Genomic DNA, 15801 nt, shown 5'->3' with positions numbered 1-15801 from the left:
GTCACTCACTCACTGAATTACAGATTGATTGAGCAGAATAGAAATACTTGTCAAATTTACTAGCACATGAAGTAAACTTGTTTTAAATGTCATGTGAAAATTATTCAGTAATGATATGGCTCAGCATGTTCACCTTTAAGATGTGGTATTCAACATACAATAGTGCATATAATGTATGGTGTCTTTAGAAGCTCCAAAAGGATGCATTACTTAAGATCAATGAACAAGTTGCCATTTGTCGCATTTTTCCTGGTCTTCATTTTTCTTTTTAAAAGGAACTGGGAATTCTGCACCTTTATCAATACTTTTAATTACATAGATTTCACCACTTTAAAATTGAGAAAAAAGCAGTGTTCCCCTATATTATGTGATCCCCGAAAGAGTTTAGCTAAGTACCCCTGGCCCGAAACCTTAGCTATGAATAGGCTTTTACAAGTATGAGTGAAGTATGTTTATGAAGTAATTGCAAAGTTTTGCGAGTAAGATTCAAAGTTAGATGTGGCATTAAGAGCTTACACTATGTTAAAAAAAACAAATATTCACAGACAAAAACAAAGATTATAGTGAAGATATAGGTGTGCACCTTGTAATAATATAAACAATGTTGTTTAATACAAAAAAGGTAACCAGTTATAATTTACTGAGCTAACTATAATGTGTGCCCCAGCTATACACTGCTTATGGCCTCACAAATCACTTCACTCATGACATGTTATATGACATTATTGATGGCAACACTGATAACATCATATAATCATTGTAACACCTTTCTATAGGGTTTGTGGCCCTGAAGTAATTCAACTCACACACAAAAGGTGATGGGAGGAATGCCTGAAATAAGTATAACCACTGGCAATCACTCAGGGTAGCACTCCAATAGTTTTTTTGTCATCTCAGCTTGGACTAGGCCATATATAAGTCACTCTTTACCATGCTCCTATAGAAGCAGTGAAGACCGAAACTCCAGGCCAGGTACTTCTCAGACTGGAACACAAGCAACCTAAGAGCCATTTCCCCCTGATGAGGCTCATCAGTCAGTGTGATTTGGTTGCAGTGGCACAGAGTGCACAGGACCCTCTTTCAATTTAGGGCATTACATCAAACCTTCAAAAGGTGAGGAGGTGGAATGCTTGTAATAAGTCCAATTCAACACACTATAGGTGTGGGCAATCTTCTATTCATCTTAATGGGATTATCCTCCTAAAGACTTACATGATCTGCATTTTTAAATGAAGAAGTTGACAGGTACACATTTGCCACTGTAAAGGCACTTTCTTCCCGGCCCTATAGACTACACTCTGTAGTTTAGTAAGTTACATTACACATGTACATGAGATGGTCATAGTGGCATACAACCTTAGTGCTTACAAAACCAGTGATAGATAAACCATCTCTAAGGTAGGGGTGGGTGGAATGTGCGTAATCGCGTTACGCAAATCTCAGCGAAACGGTAACAAATCTCTGTGAACACGCAAAAATTCCGCAAACACGCGGAATTGCTTGTTCGCGATGGTTTTTTACTGTTCGCAATCGCTGTTTGCCTGCTCGGGGGAAATATCTTGCTAACACATATTTTGTGAACGAGGACATGCAAAAAATTCCGCTAAGTCGGGAACGCAGAATTTTGGGCAATTTCGCATTCTCCGCGGAACATGAAATTACCCAAATTCCGTAAATTCCGCAAATTCCGTGAGCGGAATGGAATTTACTGCCCAGGCCTACTCTAAGGGGGACACCGCTACATTCTACGTTATTTATCAGTTTCCAATTCTCAAAACTTTCAGGCAAATTCTGGAAATAAACATACACAGTAATAAACATCCTTGCTGCAGTGAATTTGTCAGTGGCACTGCATTACAACTATTTCATTTGGACACATGCCCACATAGCCACTAGTGGATTATCTATTGGGAATTGAAGGTTTTGTTATCTTACAAATGTTTTGGAATAGGCTTTGGTTTTTAAGCCCCAACCTACTTTCAAACATACCTTTGTAACCAAAATTAGGAGGCAGATTTATTAACTTTAATGCAAGGCAGTGCATCAAGGATACGTGCTTCTTAGCGTTAAGTGAAAGGTAAAGAGCAAAGTGCACCATATCTACTAAGATATTGCACATGTCTGTACTTTCACAGAGCTGGTGCACTTCAGGCAGCCTAGTGCCAACGCAGACATCCTTGCACCGTTGTGTAAGGGGGCCTGGAATATGGGCAGGGTGTTTTTTGCAGGAAAATATTCCTTCCTGTACAGAAACAATTCCTATAGACATATTTCTCTTTCTATGTGTGCTGCAGAATTCAGCACACGTGGAAAGAGGAAGTAATGAAGATCTTTCTCCTTGTTACTCCAGCCTCGGGAAGGGGGTAGCATTTTGGTGCAAACTCAGGTTTACGGCCCTTAATAAATTTGTGTTTGGCTCAAAATGCACGGGTGGATGCACTGGAATGCCCATGCTCTACCCATGGAATGACTCCCTGTTGGATCTGGCTCTTTCTGCAGGTTCACTTCCAAACCTTTTGCCGTTATTCCTCCACGTTTTACTGAATTTGTTCTTTTTGTATTAGGACTATGTGCTCTTTACCACTGCTCACTAGTAATAAAGTGCTTGTGCTCTCTCCTTAAAACATGGTAGAATTGGCTTGTACCCAATTGGCATATTTATTTACTTATATGTCCCTTGTAAAGTGTCTCTACATGTGCCCAGGGCCTGTAAATTAAATGCTACTAGTGGGCCTGTAGCACTGATTGTGCCACCCACTTAAATAGCCCTCTACACATGTCTCAGACCTGCCATTGCAGAGCCCGTGTGTGCAGTTTAAACTGCCATTTCGGCCTGGCAAAGTAAACCTTTTGCCAGGCCCAACCCTTCCTTATTAATACATATGTCACCGTAGTCCTGTGACAGCCAAAGGGCGGGGTACACTGTATTTAAAAGATAGAACATGGACATTTAACTTTTACATGTCCTGGTAGTGAAAACCTCTTAAATTCATTTTTCACTACTGCAGGGCCTATTTCTCTCATATGATTACATTAGAGTTACCTTATTACATTTTGAAACTGTAATTTCCAAATGGGAAGAGATACCTTGTTCATGTTTGGTGTATCTGGAATCCTAATTCAAAAACCTAACTAATAGTGAAGTCAGATTTCTGAATTGCTATTCTGAAAATGCCACTTTTAGGAAGTTTTAACAGATCACCTCAACAAGTGCTCAGGTTACAGGGTGCATTACAAGAGCCCTAGGTAGGGTCAATCAGTATTTACACATTTTTTTGCATAGTTATACATGTTTCCAAAACATAGTATTCAGACAAAGGTTAACAACAAAGTGGTAAAAGAACAGAAATTACAAAAATATAAAGAGTCTTAACCCAACAATAAGCTGCAAATCGATTCGATTTAATGTCAAAGACCAAATTCCTGTTTCATAAATTCAGCTCTCAGATGAACATGAACTTCATAGTATTTCCCAATGCATTTCGGGCCATTAAAAGAGCCCTTCTACAGGTGAATCTATAAATTAAACAGAAACAGCTATAACCCTTTAGGTTTAGGTACATGTAGTGAAAATCAATCTAAATGCAACAACCCTATGCCTGCAAAAGCAGCAAATCGGTGACATGTGTCGTAATACTGTTCATGAGGGAAAACTGATCCGAGTTGGCAATACTAGAATGAGATCGTGTAACATGTGGGCTAGGAGAGAAAACAAATAATAAAGCAAGAAATAAAGTGAAATCACAAAGAATGAGGAAGACTCAAAATGTCATATTTGCAAAAAAGTAATAAGAAGGAGAAACAAATTACAACTGTGCTCATGGTTATCACCAAACCCAGTGGGTAATGATGAATGACAATGAAAATTACCATCTACTGAAAACTCCAATAAATCAGTCGTTCAGAGTAACCTGCCTCCAACAGGATCCAACTCCTTTGTCTGTCAAACATAGTTAAAACCACATATCAGAAGACTTAAATGCATACCAGTGCTACAAACCAAACATTCAACTCCTTCCAACAACTCCTAACCCAAAAACAGCTCACGAGAACTGCTAGTCAAGTAAACTTGGTAAGTATCCCACTCTAAAAGCCTGAAAAAGTAAATACGAGATCAACCAATTTCTTATAGTACAAAATCATGCGAACTAAACTTAAACAAACAAGTCCTGAACTCACCAGCACCCGTGAGGTCGGTGTTATTGTGCCCCAAGTGTTCAAAAGCCAATTTATTTCACAACGCGCTAACACGTTCATGTTCAATGAACTCTCAATCCTACCTCAAGGACCTTGAATGTCTACAATGAAAGTGGAATACAGGCCTGTAAGCTACAATCTCCCAAAATTCAAAATAATTATGACTATAAGAATGTGATGCACAGGTAAACTCACCAAAGCTTGAAAAGCCTTTGCGTTGCAACCAGTCTAACCTCAACAGTTCCAGCAAGCGTATGGAAGCCCACCCATATGTATTGACGCATAAAAGACGTGATTAGTAACCTTAGAAATCAGACTGCGAACAACCAACCAAAATCATCTCTGACACACAGTAAAGGCAAAACCCTGCTCTTTCTTCAACAAGGTATGTATATGCAGTGAAGAAAATGTGAAACTCTGAAAATGCTAAGAAATAAAATGTGAACTTAAAGTATGGGTCATGCTCTCCCCACACCTAGCCATAAAAATCTAAAGAAAAGTGATGGCTAAAATGAAAGAATCAGGAAGAAGACAAATATCAAAAGGAAAAAAAAGGTAAGAGTTGGACTTGAAATTACATCGAGGTTACAATATGAAGCCTGATAGTATTAAAGGTACCATAAGTAAACAATACATAACAATCATAAATCATATACAATTGGAGAACACAAATCATCATTAACATAAGACAAATAGCAAATGTTTGATACAAAATGGAAAAACACGATGTATATGAAAAACAAAGAGATAATGATGATAGTTCACGAAGGTCACATTCCATTATGAAAACGTAAATTTCAATAAACAGAATAGTCTGTATTACTCAATGTCAGATTCCAGAAACCAACCCACCTACACAAGGGGAATAAAGATGCATGGAAGTAAACCCAACTTCTCTAAACAGTGGAATTAAGTGAAATCTCTGTGATAATGTGAAATGGAAGTAAAAAGTCCTAGAACTCTATCTATGGCCTTTATCAAACCATACTGTCTCTCTAAAGAGTATGCAAGTTGTAGAAGTTATAAAAAATAGGCAAATTCCATTTTATCTTTGAGACCTTTCGGAATTAAAGTGTCCCAAAATCGTATACAGTATGTTTCAGGCTGTAGTAATTACTTGTTATGATCCCTATCCACTTGTTGGTGTGCTACCTCCAAAACTGTCAAACGCATTTGCGCAATAGTAGGATGACACTCATTCCAATGTACAGCGAAAGGAGAATTTAATGATTTAGTATGGATTCGGCTTTTTTGTTCGGTCATTCTAGTCCTCATTCTTTTAGGAAACTGGCATTTTTTTGCCTTAGACTTTTGGTGCCTGCAGCCTATCTCTGGTCATGTGACTGGGTGTAGTTGGCAGTTGGACTTTGCGTATTCCTCATAGACAGCCACACACAATGGGAGTTTAGGTGTGACTAGATGGGCCATCACTGGCAGGATGGGAGGGAGGAGCATGACTAAGCCTCTCTTACACCTGAATAGGCTGTGTTCTTTCTCTACAAAAAGGACTGCATACCCCCTATAGTTAGTTTGGAGCTAGGACAGGGAAGGCATAGCATCTGAACATGTGAGAGGCATGCCTCTAGAAGTTTCTCCCCACTTCAAAGGCACACCTGTGTATAAACGAAGGACCTCAGACACTACTTTAGTACACTTATGGACCTATGGATACTCTGCCTGGAAGAAAGGCTGCTGTGCTGCTACAAAGCCTGCCACTCTGCTGGACTGTTGTTCTGTAGGAACTGCTGACCTTGTGCCTGGAAAGAAGAACTAGATCAGCAATCCATTGGGAACCCAGGACCTCAGAGTGACTCAAAGGCTTAGTCTGTTGGCATCTTGATCTGAGACTCAGGGATATGAAAGGCTCCTGGACTCATTTTCAGCAAGTTTCCGAATCCCAAGTGGTGCTTCTCAGGTCCTGGACCCTTGGCATCGCTCAGCTAGACTTAATTCAAGATTTTTGGCTCTTCTCAACTGTGAACGACCTGTTCACAATGGAACCATGCCACTCACTCCGAAAATCATTGCGAGCCGCCAGCAGCCCATTTCCTCATACAGCAGCAATGACAGCCTGTAGGGGATCACCTGTGCGAAGCAACAACCTGCCCGTCCTCGACACCCGGCCTGCTCTTCTCACCACGTCGACTATTTACTCCTTGAGGTCCTCTCCAATGCGAACAGTGATCTTGGCACAAAACTTGAGAAGGTAAACCTTTAGCTGGACTAATCTAGGACTGTATCCAACCTGCTCTTCATCACGGTCGGCCTGAACATCTGAATTTGACCTGGTCCGGTATGGCTAGATTGCTACGGTTGGTGCCTTATGTTTTTAGACATTGTATTGCAGTTTATTCTTTAAAATTAATTACTCTGGTTCTACTAAATGTATTTTTTCATTTGGGTCTTGCTTGATTTATTAAAATCTGCTCTGTATTTCTAACCTTTTGTGGGATTTTTTGTGTGATGCCAAACTAACAGGGGTTGAGCACAGGATCATTTGTGGTTGATTGTGCCTTACCGTGGCATGGATTGTGGTTGCAGCTTCATCAGGACTCACACCCCAATCATTCAGTAAAACAATTTCTTACACTCCCGACGCAAGGTAATACAAGGCAGCACTATGCGCTGCCCTGTATAACCTTTCTTTTTAAGCTATGCAAAGGCATGCACATCGGACTTATCATGGCTTAATAAATCCTGAAATACATTTTGCCAAGGGTCTGCATCAAAAAAGTGATGTAACCCCAACGCAACATATTAGTAAAACCAGCCCTTCTTGCACCAAACCTTTTTTCTTTTATAAAAGAGGGAAACACTTTAGAGATTTCTAAACAGTACACCACATAATTTTCATTATGCACAATAATGCTTTTATTTAGATCCTACACTATTTCCATGCTATAGGTTCACACGTACTTTTAGTAACTCTACCTTTTATATGACTATTTTTGGTGTTATCAGTGATTGCATCAATGATGTAATTTAATATCTCATGTGTGATGTAATTTGGTCATAAGGAGTGCATGGGGGCACAAGTTATAGCTAGCTCAGTAAACTATAACTGATGAATGTTGGTGTTTTGCTTTTGTTTAACAATAATAGTTTTTATATTATTACAAGCGGTAACTTTAATGTCACTTTAACCTTTGTTTTTCTTCAGTGCATTTCTTTTTTGACTTAAAGTCTGATAGTATTACCATATCTATATATATATAAAAATAAATATATGCAGTGCAAATTTCCTAACTAAACTGTGCGGCTTCTTTTCATACTCTCTTTTGAGGCTGAGGTAAACAACTGTTGCTGTGCCACAATAAATGGCACAAATTTAAAAGAAGGCACATGCATTTCTTTAGGCATTTTGAAAAATTGACTTTTTGAGTGATGCTAGCACACAACGCATGCCAATGCAGTTAGGACTAATTCCATTAAACAGCAATGAAGTGAACATGAAGAGGATAGAGAATATAAAGAGGATAAAAAGAAGAAACTTTCCATTCTCCTCCCACCCTCCACTTCGCAGTAATCTTTGCATATCTTTGGCAAGGTGAAGGACAGGTTGGTAGCAGTAGCCTTTTCCTCCAGTTCTCACTAATATTATGTGGAGATTCAAACCCAGCAGGAGAATGTAGTTGCAATCTATGTGGTGTCCGAAATGTTGACAGTGAGGATTAGGCAATTGGGATTGTCTTCCAAAAAGGCCTGTTTTGTATAATGGCTTTGCATAGAACCCATACAGATGAGTTATGTATGGTGATAGACGTGTAATCAAAGAGCTGGAGGGGTTTTCTGAGTCAGAAAGTAGATTATTAGAGGTGATCCTTATCAGAAAATGACAGTTTAATGAGAAATTGTAAGTAGAATTAAATTCCAGGCAATAGGAAATGTTGAATAACGTTTTATGTTATTCAATCTTCTGAGATTTCAGAATTGTTTAACCGCATGCGCGCTATCGGTTTTCCCGCTGTGCGCGGCGGTTTTTAAAAACTCGCGTTACATGACGAGCTGAGCTCGTCATGAGTGTACGAGAGGCGTAACTCATGACGAGCTCAGCTCGTCATGAGCGTCGAAGGGGTTAATAGATCATTTTAGCTGGTATGGAAATGCGTGATACTCGGTGACCCAAGATGGCGGAGTGAGGATCTGCGCCGAGTAGCTCACCTGGAGGCTCTCTCTCTCCCCTCTATGGAGTAATGATTACGAGGCAGCAGCCGCGCTGAAAGCTTTGTGCTTTGACCCCAGAAAGGGAGCAGGCGCTTTCTGTAAGAAAGGATAAAACTTGCTGACGGTTTCAGGAGGAACTTCAACGTAGCGCTAGCGGTGGCGTTTTTTCATCGATGCTCCGGCTTCCAGACACAGCCAAGCTCTTCCGGCGGACGATTCACGGCCTGCTGGGGAGCTCAGGGCTCGGCTGGTTCGGTCTCAATCTTTGCGTGCCGCACACCTGGTGGCCAAGGAGGATGTCGCCGAAGAACCCTCCACGGACAACGCGGAACAGCAGACAGCCGGCAGGTGCCGCCGCACCTCCTCTCCCTCCCCCTGCCGTAACCTCACAAGCTTTGGTAGCAACTACGGTAACAGTAACGTCTCTCACAGTCACTGCAGCCCCAGGGGGTGCTGGTAATACTACATTGGAAAACGTTTCTTGCGCTGCCACGGACGGAGGGAAAAAGAAAAAGAAAACACCTTCCTCTTCAGTTGGGCCGACGGAAGCAGCAACGGTGCCTAACACGATGGGAGGTCCGGACCAGGAGAATGGAGATATCGACAGACAGGTACAGAGACCTTTTAATTTACCCCCCGGTGCACACATCCAAAAACCTGATCAGACTGCAACTAAAGCAGCAACTAAATTGGTGGCTAAATCAATGGCAGGAAGGGGGGTTCTGACTGGGAGTGAAACTACCAGCGCACCTCACACCTTAGCGACTGGAAAATCAGGGGAAACATTACAGAGCAGTGCCCCTGTGGCTTCTGAAGGAACTTATAATAGGTCTTCAATAGAACATTCAATGGTACAGACGAGTGAATCAGTTGCTACCAAAGAGGCTGGAATGTTGGATAATTTATGTCCTGATATAAGCGCAGACACACAGACTTCCACAGGAGGAACGAATGCTGACAGCACGGGATCACTACCATCTATTGAACCAGCTACTACTGTCCCTGCAGCTGAGGCGGACGGGTCAGTGGAAGATAGTGTGGCGCCTATAAAACCTATAAAACTTGTAGAACATATGGAGTGCACAGAGTCTATTGAGTCTATTGAATTGATCGAACAAGGCTCCTTCGAAGATATGGATCCCGAAACAGATGACGAGCTGGCTGGGAAGGGGGAGAAGGACGACCACTTAGATAATTTGACAAAAGCACGAACAAAGAGAGGGCGCAAACAAAAAAGCAAGCCTAGAGCAAAGAAAGGCGGCAAGGCTGGCACCTTATTAAACCGGCCTATCGCAAACAATAATCAAACTTCGAAAAAAAAATTTGGGACAAAAGTCCACTGAGAAAATGGATAGAAGCTAAAGACTTAGTTAAAAACATGACATTGAGACTATCAGGAGCCAGCCCCACAGAGTCAATGCCTATCATAGATGTGCTCTGCACTACCGTCAGTCCTATCACTTTGGAAAGCAGTGCCCATACATTTCATCTAATTCGCCACTGGACGGATTAACCGATCAAGCACTGCTGCCGAGGCATGAGTCTGTTGCTGACTCACCCATAATAGAAGCTGATACTCTACAATCGGACGCAATTGCAACTACCTCAGCGATAGATGCCACCCCTCCCTCCCCTGCGAGTTCTTCTCTTTTATCAACACCTCCTTCAGCCAATCCAGAGATAGGTAAATATTTGAGTGATTCTAAAAAGGGACACAGTCGAAGACAAGAATCAACTGATTCTTCTCCACTAGACATAATACTCCAATTACTGAGCAATCAACGGGCTGAAGCGCAGGAACACTATCTACAATTGAGGGAGGACAATAGCAAAGTACAATCTTCCTTACAGGAACTCACCACCAAATTCGGGGGGATATCAAAGGATATTGTTGAACTGCAACAACGGGTGGTCGAGATGGCGGAAACGAGTACGAAAACGACGCTTGCAGTTGACAAACACGAGACCCAACTTTCAGCGCTTCAACAGAAGGTTGAAGATTTGGAGAATCGACAGAGACGATCTAATCTAAGACTTTTTGGTATACCGGAGGGATCAGTGGGACCTGATCCGAGGGCCTACTTAGTGGGGTTGTTTCAGAAAGCATTCCCAGACCTAGCGGACTGGGACTGGGATTCACAAATCCAGCGAGCTCACCGCCTTCCTCTAGCTCAGAGAAACAGGGAGAACCAATTTCCACGTCCCTTTCTAATTTTTTTGGGCAATTTTTTATTGCGTCAGGCTGTTTGGCAGAGAGCTCGCCCTAATTCCACTGTAGCTATTGGTGAACTCTCAATTTTCGCTCGCTCTGATTTAAGTAAAGAAGCAATGAACAGACGGTGGATGCTGCGCAAGCTGATAGATCCAATTAAGTCTAGCGGGGGTCAGGCATTCCTTCAAGAACCTGCTCGCCTCAAGGTCATTAAAAACGGACGTACTCATTTTTTCACAGATGTAAAGGAAGCAGAAGCATATTTAGCTGCTACCTGCGCGGACAAGAGCAAGACTTAAAACCAGCCCAAGAATCGGCTGTATTAGCATGCGTAAAATGCTAACTCTTATCGGAAGCTTCTGCATTTAGGAAACATTAGTTGCACGGGGGGTTTTCTTAATCTTATGCACCATTATGAACTTGAAAAACGTGTTGTTTGCTTCTTTTCAACTTTAGCTCACAAACTGTCAAAGATAGAGGGAGGGTGGGGGCCTCTTGAGGTGACATGCTATTCAGGCTGCCTCTCCAGTGGCAGCAGATGCAGAAGGGTGGCTCTTCCCCGGCCGGGGTAAGAGCTGGGGGGGAGGGGGGAGGGAGGGTGCTTTTCTCCGCAAGATGGGGGTCGGAGGGGGGGGAAATTAGGAAAATTTGTTTACAGGTCAACGGGGCAGATTGCTGCGAGGACATTCTAATTATTTTTTTTTGCTGTTTTGTGTACTATTGGCATTAGAATTAGGAAACTTATTAGGACATTTAGACACTTCGGACACTCAGAGATAGGTTCAAGGTTTTTTCTTACTTTTAAATGTATGAAATCAAATGTTTAGCTTGGAATGTAGCGGGGCTTAACAGTAAAAACAAAAGGCGCTTGATAAAAGAAGAATTAAAGTTGCATAACCCTCATATTGCTCTCTTATCTGAAAAACATATTGCAGGGAAGGATAAGAAGGTACTTAACCATTTGGGATACGACACCGTAGTTTGCTCCACTTTTGGTCACCCCACAAGAGGGGTTGCTATTCTTAAGGACAAACGATTTAGGGCTGAAGTAATACAAACCTCCAGTGGTAAGGGTGGCAGATGGGCTGTCGCGCAGATTAGTTTCGAGAATCACAAATATGTTCTGTGTGTGGTTTATGGTTCTAATACAGATGAGCCTATTCTTTTTGACCAATTGAACATTAAACTCCTGGACTGGGAGGGAGAACTTATTATCATGGGGGATTTTAACTGTATCATGGACTACAGAATAGACACGACCAGGCTCGGTAGCTATCAAAGGATGCATAAAACCAGATCGTCCATTCTTGACCTATGCCGTATTCATAATATCAAAGATGCTTGGCGACATTTATACCCAAAAACACCGGGCTATACTTATTACTCCGCGCCCCATAAACTGTGCTCAAGATTAGATATGGCATTAATAAGTGCCAATTTATTGAAGGTCAGTTCCATGGCCTTATGCCCCCGTATCTCCTCTGACCATAACGCAATAATGTTGACTTTTACAACCGCACACACCAGGGCTCCTCCCAGATCATTCTCCTTTCCCAGACACTTACTTTCAGATACACTTTATATGACACAGCTAAAATTACATATTACAGAATTTATAGACATCAACTTAAACACAGCCACACTTTGTATGGTATGGGATGCTTGCAAAGCAAGTGTAAGGGGTTTCACCCAGGCCTGCGTGATTAGACAAAATTCGGAACGTAAAAAACACAACGACAAGCTGATCTCAAAAATAACCACCCAAGAAGAGTTACTGTCCTCAGCACTCCGATTAAATCTATCAACAACTACAGAAATTGGCCTTAAACTTGGTTTAATAAAAAACGAGGCGAAGACTATGTTTATACAGAAAAGTATCAATAATATACATAAGTTTAAAATAACACAATATGGGGGGGGGACAAAATTGGAAAAATCTTGGCCTTTAAAGTTGCCGAGGACAGAGCAGACTCTACAATTATAAATATTCGGGGGGCCGGCAATAAGATTTATAACCAGCCACAAGATATATTAGAACAATTCGCTGATTTCTATAGAACCTTATATACTCCAGAAACTGAGCCCAACTTAGATGATATACAGGAATATGTCGAAGAGCATTCTATAAACATTCAGAACACTTTGGAGTTGGAGTCATTATCTAACGATATAACTATGACAGAATTACATCAAGCCATGGCTCTATTACCAGTAGGAAAAGCGGCAGGGGAAGACACAATACCTCTTGAGATATATAAATCATGCTCAGAGGAGCTAGAACATCTTTTGTTGAAAGTTATCCAATCTGTAGGTTTAAATGGAAAAGCCCCTAAATCCTGGAATAGGGCGAAAATAATATTCTTCCTGAAGAAAGACAAGCCGAAGGAAGAAAGAGGGTCATATCGCCCTATTTCTTTGATAAATACGGATGCAAAAATTTTAGCATTAAGATTAGCCCCCATTATGCCTCAGATTATTAACCCACAGCAACATGGGTTTATAACTGGGAGAGACACCACAATACACGTTAATATGGCCATCACGGCATTTGATGTAGCAGAGACTGAATCCACCCCACTCGGTATGATTCTCTTAGACGCGGAGAAGGCTTTTGACCGAGTGGGGTGGGACTTTCTCTGGTGCACACTGTCCAAAATGCGGTTTGGGGGACAATTTCTGCAGAGTATACAGGCACTCTATGATAATCCAACGGCCTGCATTAGCTATGGGGGGCTGACCTCTCCAGACTTTCAAATCCAACGTGGTACTGGTCAGGGATGTCCCTTATCACCTCTTTTATTTGCACTTTCATTAGAACCTTTTTTGTTTGCCCTCCAGTCCCAAATCCAGATCGTACCCTTTAGATCAGGCTCACAGGAGCTAAAAATAACAGCATACGCGGATGATATCGTGGTTTATTCAGAAGATATTGTTGAGGCACTAAAGGGAATTGCCCTAGAGGCCGGAAAATTCGGGAAGGTGTCTGGTTACAAACTTAATTTACAAAAGACACAAGTCATAGCTAATTATACCCCAACTGTGATAGTACCTGAGATCTGCAAAATTGCTACCTACCTAGGTGTCAAAATAACGGCTAAACTACAGGAAATTAACAACATAAACTATAATGAACTAATTAAATCCACTATTCTATCATTACAAAAAATGGCATAGATTACCCTTGAACCTAATAGGCAGAATAAACTTAATCAAGATGAAGGTATTGCCTAAATATGTGTATTTATTTCGATCTATCCCACTGGCGCTAAACAATCAGTTCTTCAAGAAACTTGATGGAGCACTTAGCAGCTTTATCTGGGGCTATAAAAAAGCGAGAAGGTCGTTGAATCTCATGAAAAATAATATAAACAAGGGAGGGCTTAATTTTCCTGATTTTAAATTGTATTTTTGGTCTGCTTTTATTATTCGTCTTCGCTCTCTACTTAACGGAGGAGGGGCATTATTCTTCCACTCTTTCATGTTAAAATCCGATTCAAATATGTTTTTGCTTAGAACAAATGACCCCAATTACTTCAAAAGGGTTAGATTTAAGACCGCAAGGGACATCACAAAGATTTGGGGGAATATACTAACCTTTTGTAAAACTAGCTTTTTTCACTCAAAGTTACCGCTGTGGGGCAATCCGGGCCTTCCAAGTATCTTTAATGACAACATCGCACACGGCTGGTCCAGGTCAGGAATTACCGTTTTAGGGGATCTATACAGCACACAAGGATTCTTAGACTTTAACACCTTTAAATTGCTATACGACCTATCTGAAAACATGAGGTACAAACATTTAAAGCTACATGATTATCTGATTAACAAAAAGCAAATTCTGGAGGTTTTTGATTGCGATATCTGGACCTGCTTATATTCCCTAAAATATAAGTCAGTAATAAGCGAAGTTTACAGACTCCTAATCGATTTTAAACTAAACGATAGTGTAAAATTGGCTGATAAATGGAGCAGACTGTTGGGCTCAAATATTACACCCAAACAGATAGAGTGCTCCTTGACAAATATCAATAAACGAGTACGCTCATCTAGTCTAAGGCTTCAACAATTCAGAACAACCTGCATGTTGTATTACCCCCCCGAAATAATCTCTAAATGGTCTCCTAATAATTCCTATAGTGATCGCACAAAATGCCCTAAATGCCTTGTTGACGCAGCAGATCTGGCACACATCCTGTTTTCCTGTCCTAACCTTAAGGTCTTTTGGCTCGATATTCAGAAGGTTTTGAAAATGAAGCAAATCCAGCTGTCTACCCTTACGGCTGCTTCTGTTTTGTTAGACACCTATCCTGTCTCTATACCACATGCAGCCTTGGTTACAATACTTATGTCGTGTGCCAAGCTAACTTTGGCTAGAGCCTGGACCTGCTCTGAATCACCCACGGTTTGGGATTGGTGGGCACTTGTAATTGAGATTCACTCAATGGAATTAGCCTTAGCAAATATTAGGGGAACCCGCACATTAAGTAAACATGAAAAAAATTGGGGAACCTTTGTGGAACAATGACGCTCCATTTTTTTCTTTATTGAGTATAGGCAAATATTATGCTTTAATGAATTGACACTTACTGTCTTTAGCATTACATATCTTGTATGATTACTGAAAGAAACTTTTACAATTCCATTTTTTTTAATAGAAAAACTCGTATCAGAGAATTAATTTTTTGTATCTTTTTCTTTCTATCTCATGTCCTATCTGCTTTACTGAACTACTCATTTATATCCGTTAACATATGTATTAATGATTTAATGTACTTCTTGCCTTGTCAGCCTGTTAACAATAAAAAGTAAAAAAAAAAAAAAGGAAATGCGTGTTTGGCTAACAACTATGGGGCCCTAGCAGCACTTTTGCACCACTGGAGTGCCACTTTTGATGCTCTGGTGGCACAACGTGCCCTTTTGATGCTCTGGTGGCACAACGTGCTGCAGCATATTTACAAGGTTATTCAAAGCCACTTTACTTGGTTTTTTATGGCCTTGTACATATGTGCCCCTTTCACGCAGAACACCGCCTGAAAGGGGCATTCCGTGGATATTGCTCTGCGTTTTCCTATGCAACACCCTTGGAATCTGAAGCATTCCGAGATTTATGAGGAATCGTAAACCTGGGAATGTGTCCGATTCTACTGCCACCCCTGGAGTGGCGTTAGGGAGGCACAATGAGGAGAAATATCCTTATTTTTCCTCTATGTGTGCTGCAAGGAGTTAAT

The 15801-nt window shown here is 41.1% G+C and overlaps 1 protein-coding gene across 1 annotated transcript in view; it reads left to right on the top strand.

The window, feature by feature from the left end:
• LOC144753457 (gamma-aminobutyric acid receptor subunit pi-like) overlaps positions 1 to 15801 on the top strand; it is a 518120-nt gene that overhangs the window by 479789 nt on the left and 22530 nt on the right. The window lies entirely within an intron of this gene.

The sequence above is a fragment of the Lissotriton helveticus genome, chromosome 5_1 (assembly GCF_964261635.1).
Source record: "Lissotriton helveticus chromosome 5_1, aLisHel1.1, whole genome shotgun sequence".
Lineage (NCBI taxonomy): Eukaryota > Metazoa > Chordata > Amphibia > Caudata > Salamandridae > Lissotriton > Lissotriton helveticus.
This window is presented reverse-complemented; position numbering and strand designations above follow the sequence as displayed.